Source organism: Xenopus laevis, chromosome 8L, assembly GCF_017654675.1.
Source record: "Xenopus laevis strain J_2021 chromosome 8L, Xenopus_laevis_v10.1, whole genome shotgun sequence".
In the NCBI taxonomy this organism is placed as follows: domain Eukaryota; kingdom Metazoa; phylum Chordata; class Amphibia; order Anura; family Pipidae; genus Xenopus; species Xenopus laevis.
In genome coordinates this window covers 80,005,762-80,021,376 of record NC_054385.1, presented here as the reverse complement: position 1 = coordinate 80,021,376, position 15,615 = coordinate 80,005,762, and positions in this window count along the sequence as shown.

The window sequence follows — 15,615 nt, the reverse complement described above, 5'->3', positions numbered from 1 at the left end:
TGGTGGAACAAGAATGTAGATTCTAATTGGCTGGAAGAAAAAAGAATGAATAATCAAAATGTAATAATAAAATTGTTCTTGCATTCTAGTTTTTGATTTCAATGTTATTCCCATTTCTAATCTTTCATTGCATTCCAATCTTAGGTTTTTATACCCGCTGTATAATTTTGTATCATATAATCTTAGTAATACAGTATATATATGATTTAACAGTGCCTTTAATAACTGAATATACTGGATTCTTTTTGGTTGTTATAGTACTGAGAGATCACGCGCACACTCAGGCCCTTCGTAAGATAATGCTGGTGCCCAGAACCTGAGGGAGACGGCACTCCCAATGGATCAAGGAAAAAGAGAAAGGTCTGGCACACGGAGCTAGTTAAACCGGGGTCCTACCCCTGGTAAGTTTATTGCAAACAACAACGTTTCGGAGGGCGTTCCCCCTTCGTCAGGTGATACAGACAATACGTGCATACCCATTAAATAGGTGAGTGTACCCACCCCCTCCTTAGAAAAAAGGAAAAAGAGTCCCAGGTGTGTCCAATAAGGTTAGAAAAAATGTTTCCAAAAAATGCTTCAATAGTCCATTCCAGGTGGAAGTCCATTAGATAAATTGTAACAAAAAAAGTAGCAAAACAATCTGCAAGTAATTCAATAAGAAACTGAACAGGATAACAGTATCCAAAACTATAGTTTATAACAAACAATGTTGCACTGTCCCTATTACTGGAAAAAAGGTGTATTACCTTACCCTGGATGCATATTCGAATTTTTTCAATTTAATATCTGAAAAATAAAAGGGATGGTTGATTAAATCAGCAGTAGACATAAAAATACTATGTTATAAAAAACATGTTAAATTGAATTCCTCATTCAAGCCTCTAGGGGACTGCGTCTGTAGAGTCCATATCCAAAAGCTTTCACGCTGTAGTAATTTTTGTTTAAAATCCTGTCCCTGTTTGACACTCACTCTTTCCAAAATCTGCCAACGGATCTGTGACACCCTATGTTTGTATTCATAAAAATGTTTGGCTAAAGTGGTTTCCTGTTTTTTCTTTTTATCTGTTTTCTCCTCAATGTCTGGCTGAAAATTTCTTATAACAGATTTATGTTCGTTTAAACGAATTTTGATGGTACGTTGTGTCTGACCCACATATGCCATACCACACGGGCACTTAATACAATATATCACCCCCTTAGAGTTGCAAGTGTGGAAACCTCTAATGTTATATGGTGTTCCTTTAAGTGGGTGCATCACCTTATCCCCTTTGATTATGCCATTACAATGACCACAGTTATGACAAGGGTGCGTACCTGTAGAGATTTTTGTAGTTGTTGTGTGTTTCCTATTTCTTTTAATCAGATCTTCAATATTCTTTCCCCTTTTATAAGAGAAGATTGGAGGTAACGGAAAGATGCTGGACGTCTTAGGGTCTTTCTCTTAAATGCCCCAATATTTCAATATTGTTTTTTTAATAAACCTCGAATTGGTGTCATAGGTGGACACAAATGGTATTCTTTGGACCGTGTCCCTTTTTCTTTGCTGTAATAAAATATCTCTTGGCATATTTTCAACCTCCTCTTGGGTTTTCTTTAAATTTTCCTGTTTGTATCCTCTATCACTGAATTTCTCAATCATTTTCTCAGACTCCTGTTTAAAAAGGTCGTTGGTACTAGTTATCCTTCTCACCCTCATCATCTGGCTTTTGGGTAACCCTTTAAATAGATTAGGGGCATGGAAACTCGTAGGGCGTAATAACGTGTTTCGATCCGTGGGCTTTGTATACAAAGTGGTATAGAAAGTACCTTCATTAAGGGATACATTCACATCCAAAAAGTGTATCAATGTAGGGTGATTTTCCAATGTAAACTTAATCGTTTGGTGACATGAATTTAGGTAATCCAAAAACTGATTAAGGTGTTCTTGTGAACCCTTCCAAATAAAGAACGTATCGTCCATATATCTCATATAGGACTCAATACACCCCGCAAACTCATTATTAGAGAAAATGAACTTCTGTCTAATAAAAAATTATTAGTGAGTACCAATTCTAATAATGTGCTTTTATGCACATTATTAGAATTGGTACTCACTAATAATTTTTTCACATTCAATAATGAATTCTATTTACAGGTACAGGGTTGCGCCATGGGTGCTAACATGGCTCCTGCATACGCTAATATTTTTATGGATTTTTTTGAACAGAAGTTCATTTTCTCTAATAATGAGTTTGTGGGGTGTATTGAGTCCTATATGAGATATATGGACGATACGTTCTTTATTTGGAAGGGTTCACAAGAACACCTTAATCAGTTTTTGGATTACCTAAATTCATGTCACCAAACGATTACGTTTACATTGGAAAATCACCCCACATTGATACACTTTTTGGATGTGAATGTATCCCTTAATGAAGGTACTTTCTATACCACTTTGTATACAAAGCCCACGGATCGAAACACGTTATTACGCCCTACGAGTTTCCATGCCCCTAATCTATTTAAAGGGTTACCCAAAAGCCAGATGATGAGGGTGAGAAGGATAACTAGTACCGACGACCTGTTTAAACAGGAGTCTGAGAAAATGATTGAGAAATTCAGTGATAGAGGATACAAACAGGAACATTTAAAGAAAACCCAAGAGGAGGTTGAAAATATGCCAAGAGATATTTTATTACAGCAAAGAAAAAGGGACACGGTCCAAAGAATACCATTTGTGTCCACCTATGACACCAATTCGAGGTTTATTAAAAAAACAATATTGAAATATTGGGGCATTTTAGAGAAAGACCCTAAGACGTCCAGCATCTTTCCGTTACCTCCAATCTTCTCTTATAAAAGGGGAAAGAATATTGAAGATCTGATTAAAAGAAATAGGAAACACACAACAACTACAAAAATCTCTACAGGTACACACCCTTGTCATAACTGTGGTCATTGTAATGGCATAATCAAAGGGGATAAGGTGATGCACCCACTTAAAGGAACACCATATAACATTAGAGGTTTCCACACTTGCAACTCTAAGGGGGTGATATATTGTATTAAGTGCCCGTGTGGTATGGCATATGTGGGTCAGACACAACGTACCATCAAAATTCGTTTAAACGAACATAAATCTGTTATAAGAAATTTTCAGCCAGACATTGAGGAGAAAACAGATAAAAAGAAAAAACAGGAAACCACTTTAGCCAAACATTTTTATGAATACAAACATAGGGTGTCACAGATCCGTTGGCAGATTTTGGAAAGAGTGAGTGTCAAACAGGGACAGGATTTTAAACAAAAATTACTACAGCGTGAAAGCTTTTGGATATGGACTCTACAGACGCAGTCCCCTAGAGGCTTGAATGAGGAATTCAATTTAACATGTTTTTTATAACATAGTATTTTTATGTCTACTGCTGGTTTAATCAACCATCCCTTTTATTTTTCAGATATTAAATTGAAAAAATTCGAATATGCATCCAGGGTAAGGTAATACACCTTTTTTCCAGTAATAGGGACAGTGCAACATTGTTTGTTATAAACTATAGTTTTGGATACTGTTATCCTGTTCAGTTCGCACACTGTTTCTTATTGAATTACTTGCAGATTGTTTTGCTACTTTTTTTGTTACAATTTATCTAATGGACTTCCACCTGGAATGGACTATTGAAGCATTTTTTGGAAACATTTTTTCTAACCTTATTGGACACACCTGGGACTCTTTTTCCTTTTTTCTAAGGAGGGGGTGGGTAAACTCACCTATTTAATGGGTATGCACGTATTGTCTGTATCACCTGACGAAGGGGGAACGCCCTCCAAAACGTTGTTGTTTGCAATAAACTTACCAGGGGTAGGACCCCGGTTTAACCCTTTAAGTGCCACAGAACGTAGAATCTACGTTCTGTGGAAAAGTAACTTGAAATGCCACAGAACGTAGATTCTACGTTCTGCAGCACTTCCGGGTTCTGGAGCGGAGGAGCGGCTGTTAGAGCCGCTCGCTCCATTCCGCTTCGCTCCCCTGCCCCTAGGCAACGAGCAGAGCAGGGGATCGAGTGGCCCCTGGGGCGCGATCGCCCAGGGGCCCAAAAACAGCAGCAGGCACGTGTTCCTTAGGTGTCCTGCTGCTGCAGCCTGCACTGCGCCATCCAGCTCCGCCCCCACAGCACAGAGACACGCAGATCGTCGCAGATGTCTTCCTGGGACCCCTCCACATCGTGTGCAACAGTCTTCAGCGACTTTTTCAGGTTAGTGCAACAATTACACACACAAACACACCAACACACACTTATTACAGTAATACACACTTAGATTCACACTTACACACACTTACACATACATTTTTGGGGATTGGGGGGGTCACTTACACTCACTGCACTTACACACACGTGCACACACACACACGCGCACATAATATGTAATTTACCATTTGTACACACGCACATACATGGCATTGTGGCTTTTTTTTTTTTTTTCTTATCGCATCGTCTCTTTTTTTTGCTGAAAAAAATGTTTTATTGCCATTACGAATAGCGTATTCGCTAACCGTACTGTGCAATATCTTTTGTATGTTATTTCAGTGATTATATTGCAATTTTGGGTATTTTGGTGCATTTTTAGCCATTTTATTGAATTTTTAGCCATTTTATTGCATTTTCAGCTCTGCATATGTTGTGTTCACTTGTTTCTAGCCGTATAACCTGTTTGGCCCAGCTAAAATATTCAAACTGTGATTCTGATGGCCGATAACACTATTCTGGAAAAAAAACATTGATTTTTGTGGTTTTATTGGATTTTTTTTCATTTCACTCTTTACTGCCTTATTTTGTTTTGCCTTGTAAATTTTATCTACTATATATCCATTTGGGGGTCTCTGTGCGCCACATAGTTTGGTGTATCTATGCATATTGGGCATCAAAGTGTTCAGTAGACCCCATGCGTTCATATTTAGGATGTTTTATGCTGATACGTTACGAAATGTGGGGCATATAATGGGGTAAAATTCAAGCTTTGTGACGATTTTCAGAAATTTGATAAAAACCGTTATGTTCAGCATTGCTTTGCAGTTTGGCAGTTTGTAGTAGAAACACTTATTTACCCATATTGGATTCGTCAGAATGTGTACTTTCTGAAAATATATGGTTTTCTGGGGTCTCTGTACTGTTAGGGGGGTCTAATGTCGCATAATACACACACCAGGTGCTCATATTGCAGCAGCCAGCGCGTCAGCTGTGAAAATGTATATACACTATTGTCATTTGGTGGTCTCTGTGCGCCACATAGTTTGGTATATCTATGCATATTGAGCATCAAAGTGTTCAGTAGACCCCTGGCGTTCATATTTAGGATGTTTTATGCTGATACGTTACGAAATGTGGGGCATATAATGGGGTAAAATTCAAGCTTTGTGACGATTTTCAGAAATTTGATAAAAACCGTTATGTTCAGCATTGCTTTGCAGTTTGGCAGTTTGTAGTAGAAACACTTATTTACCCATATTGGATTCGTCAGAATGTGTACTTTCTGAAAATATATGGTTTTCTGGGGTCTCTGTACTGTTAGGGGGGTCTAATATCGCATAATACACACACCAGGTGCTTATATTGCAGCAGCCAGCGCGTCAGCCGTGAAAATGTATATACACTATTGTCATTTGGGGGTCTCTGTGCGCCACATAGTTTGGTATATCTATGCACATTGGGCATCAAACTATTTAGTAGACCCCTGGCGTTCATATTTAGGATGTTTTATGCTGATACGTTACGAAACGTGGAGCATATAATGGGGTAAAATTCAAGCTTTGTGACGATTTTCAGAAATTTGATAAAAACCGTTATGTTCAGCATTGCTTTGCAGTTTGGCAGTTTGTAGTAGAAACACTTATTTACCCATATTGGATTCGTCAGAATGTGTACTTTCTGAAAATATCTGGTTTTCTGGGGTCTCTGTACTGTTAGGGGGGTCTAATGTCGCATAATACACACACCAGGTGCTTATATTGCAGCAGCCAGCGCGTCAGCCGTGAAAATGTATATACACTATTGTGATTTGGGGGTCTCTGTGCGCCACATAGTTTGGTATATCTATGCATATTGGGCATCAAAGTGTTCAGTAGACCCCTGGCGTTCATATTTAGGATGTTTTATGCTGATACGTTACGAAACGTGGAGCATATAATGGGGTAAAATTCAAGCTTTGTGACGATTTTCAGAAATTTGATAAAAACCGTTATGTTCAGCATTGCTTTGCAGTTTGGCAGTTTGTAGTAGAAACACTTATTTACCCATATTGGATTCTTCAGAATGTGTACTTTCTGAAAATATCTGGTTTTCTGGGGTCTCTGTACTGTTAGGGGGGTCTAATGTCGCATAATACACACACCAGGTGCTTATATTGCAGCAGCCAGCGCGTCAGCCGTGAAAATGTATATACACTATTGTAATTTGGGGGTCTCTATGCGCCACATAGTTTGGTATATCTATGCATATTGGGCATCAAAGTGTTCAGTAGACCCCTGGCGTTCATATTTAGGATGTTTTATGCTGATACGTTACGAAACGTGGAGCATATAATGGGGTAAAATTCAAGCTTTGTGACGATTTTCAGAAATTTGATAAAAACCGTTATGTTCAGCATTGCTTTGCAGTTTGGCAGTTTGTAGTAGAAACACTTATTTACCCATATTGGATTCGTCAGAATGTGTACTTTCTGAAAATATATGGTTTTCTGGGGTCTCTGTACTGTTAGGGGGGTCTAATGTCGCATAATACACACACCAGGTGCTTATATTGCAGCAGCCAGCGCGTCAGCCGTGAAAATGTATATACACTATTGTCATTTGGGGGTCTCTGTGCGCCACATAGTTTGGTATATCTATGCATATTGGGCATCAAAGTGTTCAGTAGACCCCTGGCGTTCATATTTAGGATGTTTTATGCTGATAAGTTACGAAATGTGGGGCAAATAATGGGGTAAAATTCAAGCTTTGTGACGATTTTCAGAAATTTGATAAAAACCGTTATGTTCAGCATTGCTTTGCAGTTTGGCAGTTTGTAGTAGAAACACTTATTTACCCATATTGGATTCGTCAGAATGTGTACTTTCTGAAAATATATGGTTTTCTGTGGTCTCTGTACTGTTAGGGGGGTCTAATGTCGCATAATACACACACCAGGTGCTTATATTGCAGCAGCCAGCGCGTCAGCCGTGAAAATGTATATACAGTATTGTCATTTGGGGGTCTCTGTGCGCCACATAGTTTGGTATATCTATGCATATTGGGCATCAAAGTGTTCAGTAGACCCCTGGCGTTCATATTTAGGATGTTTTATGCTGATAAGTTACGAAATGTGGGGCATATAATGGGGTAAAATTCAAGCTTTGTGACGATTTTCAGAAATTTGATAAAAACCGTTATGTTCAGCATTGCTTTGCAGTTTGGCAGTTTGTAGTAGAAACACTTATTTACCCATATTGGATTCGTCAGAATGTGTACTTTCTGAAAATATATGGTTTTCTGTGGTCTCTGTACTGTTAGGGGGGTCTAATGTCGCATAATACACACACCAGGTGCTTATATTGCAGCAGCCAGCGCGTCAGCCGTGAAAATGTATATACAGTATTGTCATTTGGGGGTCTCTGTGCGCCACATAGTTTGGTATATCTATGCATATTGGGCATCAAAGTGTTCAGTAGACCCCTGGCGTTCATATTTAGGATGTTTTATGCTGATAAGTTATGAAATGTGGGGCATATAATGGGGTAAAATTCAAGCTTTGTGAAGATTTTCAGAAATTTGATAAAAACCGTTATGTTCAGCATTGCTTTGCAGTTTGGCAGTTTGTAGTAGAAACACTTATTTACCCATATTGGATTCGTCAGAATGTGTACTTTCTGAAAATATATGGTTTTCTGGGGTCTCTGTACTGTTAGGTGGTCTAATGTCGCATAATACACACACCGGGTGGTTATGTTGCAGCAGCCAGCGCGTCAGCCGTGAAAATGTCTATACATATTGTCATTTGGGGGTCTCTGTGCGCCACATAGTTTGGTATATCTATGCACATTGGGCATCAAACTATTTAGTAGACCCGTATGTTTATATTTAGGATGCTTTATGCTGGTAATGATACATGGACAATACGATGCTGGAAAGTTGAAGCTTTGAGGCAATTTTCAGATATTTCACCAAAACCGCCAAATTTGGCAAAGCCTTGCGACTCAGTAGTTTGGAGCAGAAAGGCATGGGTACCCATTTTAGATTCGGTAGAATGTGTACTTTCCAAAACTATATGGGTTTTGGGGGGCAAACATATGTGTTTTTACCCCACAAAAATGCAGTCAATGTGTTGATTTTTCATTAGCTGAAGTTACCCACGGAACTGTTTGTATGCGCTAACTTCATTTTGGGGCCTCTAAATGCCAGATACTTTGGTAAACCTATGAACAATTGCCACCAAACTGTTTGGAGGAACCCTGGCAATCATATTTAGGGTGCTTTTTCTTGGTGCGTAACGATACATGGGTGATATAGTGCTGGGAAGTTGAAGCTTTGAGGCAATTTTCAGATATTTCACCAAAACCGACAACTTTGGGAAAGCCTTGCGACTCAGTAGTTTGGAGCAGAAAGGCATGGGTACCCATTTTAGATTCAGTAGAATGTGTACTTTCCAAAAATATATGGGTTTGGGGGGTAAACATATATTTCTGTGTTTTTACCCCACAAAAATGCAGTCAATGTGTTGATTTTTCATTAGCTGAAGTTACCCACGGGACTGTTTGTATGCGCTAACTTCATTTTGGGGCCTCTAAATGCCAGATACTTTGGTAAACCTAGGAACAATGGCCACCAAACTGTTTGGAGGAACCCTGGCAATCATATTTAGGGTGCTTTTTCTTGGTGCATAACGATACATGGGTGATATGGTGCTGAGAAGTTGAAGGTTTGAGGCAATTTTCACATATTTTACCAAAACCGACAATTGTGGGAAAGCTTTGCGACTCAGTAGTTTGGAGCAGAAAGGCATGGGTACCCATTTTAGATTCGGTAGAATGTGTACTTTCCAAAAATATATGGGTTTTGGGGGTAAACATATATTTCTGTGTTTTTACCCCACAAAAATGCAGTCAATGTGTTGATTTTTCATTAGCTGAAGTTACCCACGGGACTGTTTGTATGCGCTAACTTCATTTTGGGGCCTCTAAATGCCAGATACTTTGGTAAACCTATGAACAATGGCCACCAAACTGTTTGGAGGAACCCTGGCAATCATATTTAGGGTGCTTTTTCTTGGTGCGTAACGATACATGGGTGATATGGTGCTGAGAAGTTGAAGCTTTGAGGTAATTTTCAGATATTTCACCAAAACCGACAATTGTGGGAAAGCCTTGCGACTCAGTAGTTTGGAGCACAAAGGCATGGGTACCCATTTTAGATTCGGTAGAATGTGTACTTTCCAAAAATATATGGGTTTTGGGGGTAAACATATATTTCTGTGTTTTTACCCCACAAAAATGCAGTCAATGTGTTGATTTTTCATTAGCTGAAGTTACCCACGGGACTGTTTGTATGCGCTAACTTCATTTTGGGGCCTCTAAATGCCAGATACTTTGGTAAACCTATGAACAATTGCCACCAAACTGTTTGGAGGAACCCTGGCAATCATATTTAGGGTGCTTTTTCTTGGTGCGTAACGATACATGGGTGATATGGTACTGAGAAGTTGAAGCTTTGAGGCAATTTTCAGATATTTCACCAAAACCGACAAATGTGGGAAAGCCTTGCGACTCAGTAGTTTGGAGCAGAAAGGCATGGGTACCCATTTTAGATTCGGTAGAATGTGTACTTTCCAAAAATATATGGGTTTGGGTGGTAAACATATATTTCTGTGTTTTTACCCCACAAAAATGCAGTCAATGTGTTGATTTTTCATTAGCTGAAGTTACCCACGGGACTGTTTGTATGCGCTAACTTCATTTTGGGGCCTCTAAATGCCAGATACTTTGGTAAACCTAGGAACAATGGCCACCAAACTGTTTGGAGGAACCCTGGCAATCATATTTAGGGTGCTTTTTCTTGGTGCATAACGATACATGGGTGATATGGTGCTGAGAAGTTGAAGGTTTGAGGCAATTTTCACATATTTCACCAAAACCGACAATTGTGGGAAAGCTTTGCGACTCAGTAGTTTGGAGCAGAAAGGCATGGGTACCCATTTTAGATTCGGTAGAATGTGTACTTTCCAAAAATATATGGGTTTTGGGGGTAAACATATATTTCTGTGTTTTTACCCCACAAAAATGCAGTCAATGTGTTGATTTTTCATTAGCTGAAGTTACCCACGGGACTGTTTGTATGCGCTAACTTCATTTTGGGGCCTCTAAATGCCAGATACTTTGGTAAACCTATGAACAATGGCCACCAAAATGTTCAGAGGAACCATGGCAATCATATTTAGGGTGCTTTTTCTTAGTGCATAATGATACATGGGTGATATGGTGCTGGGAAGTTGAAGGTTTGAGGCAATTTTCACATATTTCACCAAAACTGACAATTTTGGGAAAGCCTTGCGACTCAGTAGTTTGGAGCAGAAAGGCATGGGTACCCATTTTAGATTCGGTAGAATGTGTACTTTCCAAAAATATATGGGTTTGGGGGGTAAACATATATTTCTGTGTTTTTACCCCACAAAAAATGCAGTCAATGTGTTGATTTCTCAGTAGCTGAAGTAAAGTCCTGATCAATTTGGATGTGCTAACTTCATATTGGTGTCTCTAAATGCCAGATACTTTGGTAAACCTATGCATAATGGGTATCAAACTGTTCAGTGGACCCCTGGCAATCATATTTCAGGTGCTTTTTCTTGGTACCTAATATAGTTTGGGATATGCGGAGCAGCAAAATAAAACCTTTGAAATGATTTTTCAGAATTTTGAATTTTTTTTTGAAAAACCGCTATGTTCAGACAAGCTTTTATGTTTGGTAGTTGGGAGTAGAGAGACATAGTTACCCATTTTGTAATCGGCAGAATGTGTACTTTTCAAAAATGTATGGTTTTCTGGGGTAAACCTACGGTTTCAGGAGTTTTTGCCTTGGAATCTAAAGCATGCCGTTTTCTGCCTTAGTGCTTTCAAAATTCGGCAATATACTGCCGGGAGTTTTTGAGGTACAGAAGTCCTAAATCTCCCTAAAACTATACATATCTGGTATTGGCACGTTCGAGAGACATAAGGCTTTCCAAATCAGTTGGATTTTCATCCGTAAAATGAAATATTTTTCTGGTATAAATTGATATACGATGAAAAATGGTAATTTTTCATTTTTTTTTGGTATTTAGCACTATAAATTTTTTTGCACAGGTGGAAATACATGAAAACTCAGGCAGATTTAGAAAGCTCAGTTTCTACCGAAAAAAACAATGTATAGTTTTCCTAGGTAAACTATAGGTTTCCCCTCAGAAAATGCCCCTAAAGTGAGAGAGCACAAAATGTTTCAAAAACGGCTGGCATTTCGCGTAACCAAAATGTGAAATTCTGCTGGCACTTAAAGGGTTAACTAGCTCCGTGTGCCAGACCTTTCTCTTTTTTCTTTTTGGTTGTTATCACACACAATACTGTGATCTGGGGTAATCACTTTTTAGGCGATTACCCAGGATAGAATAATGTGTTTTACATGTGGCAATTCCAACAAATGCGAAAAGGCAGGTATTGAGGGGCAAATGCCCCTAACTTGTTACTTACACTTCTGCGCAGGTCCAGTCCAGGGAGTTCACAGGCGACATCTTCTTCCACGCGATCTTCTGCCTGCTGTGAACGGCGTTTTGGCGCATGCGCAGTAGGATCATTTCGCCGGTACGGATCTACTGCGCATGCGCCAAAAGTCACGCGCATGCGCAGTAGATCGTACCGGCAAAATGATCCTACTGCGCATGCGCCGTTCTAAGCAGTAATAAGATCGCGTGGAAGAAGATGTCGTCTGTGAACTCCCTGGACTGGACCTGTGCAGAAGGGTAAGTAACAAGTTAGGGGCATTTGCCCAGCGGGACGGGTAGGCCAGTGGGGAGGAGGGAGGTTGGGCAACAAACGGGTGGGGGGTTTGCGCCGACTAGGTTTCCTTCCCCTTTAATAAACCTTTTTTGTTTTTTGCAACATAAACCCTGTGAGTGCCGCAAGCTTTCTTTCTATTGCAGTTAACCAGTGCTGGCACCCAGGTAGTATCTGAGTCTACGGAGTGCACCATTGCGTTATATATATATATATATATATATATATATATATATATATATATATATATACTTTGCCAGCTTAAATATATTGCAATATATGGACAAACAATCCCTGTTTTGTTTAAAGGGGAAGGCATTTATATATATATATATATATATAGTATTTTATTTGATAATTTACATTATGGGTTTTTATATTTGAAAATAAACAAAGAAAAGTTTTACCTTAACAATTTCTTCAAATGTGTGCACAGAATCATCTACAGCAACAAGGTAATGAGTTCTTGGTCTTTGGTCTGCTATGTTTTGAACCACTCTAGAACAGAATAGACGTGCAAGCAATTGAGTTGCATGTTTGAGATGTTGATGTAATGGAGGTGACCATGTAAACTGTGAATTGGAGTAGAAATCTAGGATGCCCAGGAGACTCAGTGTTTTCTCTTAAATAAATGTTATGTTCTGCAAGTAACATCTTTAAATGTAGAAAAACTATGTTAACTATATACTCTATGGTGGGTGGAACCCTCTGTAGTGGCTACATAAGAAAAGGTGCAACATTGCTACAAGTCTGGTCACCTATAGCAACTAAAGAGCAACTAATGACTAGTTAGCATTAACTGGTCGATTGTTTAAATGCAAATATCTTATTGATTGCTATGATTTACTGCACCTGGACAGACTTTTCTTATTGGGGTAAAAATGTTAGAGTTAGAAAGCTTCATATTGCTCAGTGAGCTTTGGAAAGCTCAGTATTTGCTAATTTGGTTGTCCTAAACAAAGGTCATGAATATGACACCACTAAGCATAATAAGTTATTTGTGTCACAACAATTATTGACACTTATGTAGCATAAACTCACTTGGCTATATATTCTGACATAAAAGCAGCTTACAGCTCTGTCCCATACTATCCTGTATCTGTGAACTTTGTATTCACTAAATGTCTCATCATGCTCTTCTAATGAGCTGGTCCTCAGTATGATCTCTTCAAACTCATTTCTTTAAAAAACCATACCCTCATTTAGCTTAGATCTCCTTCCACTCCTACATGATACACTACTTACCCAATTCTCCTTCAGATTGTAAGCTCTAATAAACAGGGTCCTCTTTTCCGCAACTATGAGTCTGTAATCTTTATTTTATATGTTTCACATGTTTCATAAATACATCTTTTCTTGGACAACTTTTTCTTCCTGATACACCCTATATTACAGGTAATGTAGATTTTATTGGTGCCTACCAAAGCATATCAGGAGTAATCCTAGTGTGAATTCTTACCCAGCCAAATCATTTATGTGGATCAGTGGGATATAATTGGAACCAATTTTACACTTGGGGTGCCAAAAGTTAGGCAGCCCAAAGTGACTACTTTTACCTACCTGACACCCCGGGCCAGTGCTCCTATCAGCAGAAAACCGAACCGGCCCGGGGTTCTTCTAGCGAGCAGCATGAAGCAATCCTCTTCCTGCTTCCACTTGGGGGTACCTTAATTTTGGCACCCCCAAGTGTAAAATGGTATTCCTTAGGAACAATTCAGTGTAAAAATAAAAACTGGATAACTAGATAAATAAAAAATTTTCAAATATATTTAGTTAGCCAAAAAATGTAATCTATAAAGGCTGGAGTGACTGGATGTCGAACATAACAGCCAGAATCCAACTTCCTGCTTTTCAGCTCTCTAGTTAGTCAGCAACTTGAAGGGGGACCACATAGGACAACACTGTTCAGTGAGTTTGCAATTGATCCTTAGCATTCAGCTCAGATTCAAAAGCAATAGTAATGGCTCATGTGGCCCTCCTCAAGTCTCTGATTGGTTACTGCCTGGTAACCAATCAGTGGAAACCAAGCTGAAAAGCAGGAAGTAGTGTTCTGTTAGACATCCAGTCACTCCAGTCTATATAAATTAAATTGTTGCCTAACTATATTAGAAACAGTTTTTATTTACCCAGTTTTTTTATATTTATATAAAATATTTATTTATATATTTTTATACTGAACAATTCCTTTAACACCCACCTGGACTATCTTGCCTTGCAGCCCCATATAAGCAGCCCTGACTTGCGCATCTATAAGGTGGGGGACTTACAACTGTAATCTCTGCATCATTGCCAATATTTTTTCCTGCAAATGAATCGATATGGTTAATGAAAAGTAGCTTTGGTCTCACTGTTTTCTCTCCTGCTTCAGCCATTATACCTATGGATATCTTGTCTCAGACAGTTGCTATGCAAACAGAAATGTTGCAAAAAGGCACTGGGCTGGCCGAGACACCCATTGCATACTGTATTTGCAGTAATTGAGTACATCAGTTAGTCTTTGAGACCCACCTGCACTACCTTGCCTTGCAACGGGCAGTTATGTGTAGCCTGGCAGAGAGTCTTGCATGTGTTTCTGTCCCCTACTTTACTGATGTGCAACTCAGAGCTGCAAAGCTGGTTATATGGGACTGCCAGCAAATTTGCATTCTTTCTATTTTTTTACCTTGCCAATATTTTTGCTTCAATGGGATCAATATAGTAAATGAAAGTTTAGGTCAGTCTCAGTTTTCTCACCAGTTTCAACCACTGTAGGTATTGAACGTTGTTAATATTTTGCTCACTTTTTTTTTCCAGAGGACAGCTTTTAGTTTACCTAGGAAAAGTATACTTTTTTCAGTGCAGATAAGCTTTATAAATGAAATATATTTCTAATTAATTAAAAAATGCAAGATTATGTTTTTAATGATATTTACTATAAAAATATTTTATTTTATCTGCACAAAATCGGTTCCCGTGGCCATGCCACAAGAAATAACCAGGGGGGGAACTTCGATAGGGTTAGAAATAGTAAGGGTTAACAGACAGTTACATGTAGCCTTTGGGCCCAGATCGAGGCTCCTTTTTCTCGTAGGACTAAATGCAACAACATCGTCACAGATTTGTATAGGACTTAGTCGTAAAAAGAAATTATTGCTGAGTTGGTAGCTCTTTAGGCAATGAGTCCATGGAGTGAAAATGTAGGCGCCTAAACATCCCCAGTGTTGTTGCCCACAGCAACCCCTCTGATCTTTGCTTTTGTTTTCTAACTTGTAGGCGACTATTGGAATCTAATTGCTCATTGGTTGCTATGGGCAACTGGCGATGTTTTTTTCTCCAATTTTTACACAGCATGATAAATAGACCCCTTAGGCTGTCTTGCTACTACTTATGGTATCCACTTTGCAGTAAGTTGGGTAAAGGTGGCTGGCATGGCAGGCAGCCATCATAAATATGATTAAACAATCCAATCCAATATGCAAATGATTACCAAAGTGTGCTGAAAGTAGAGACACCAAAATGACAATAGTGTACAGCAGTTTTCAAGGCTATGCCTTCAGGTACTTCGAAAATCACTTTTACTACCTTTTAACAAAAAAAAAAAAAAACACA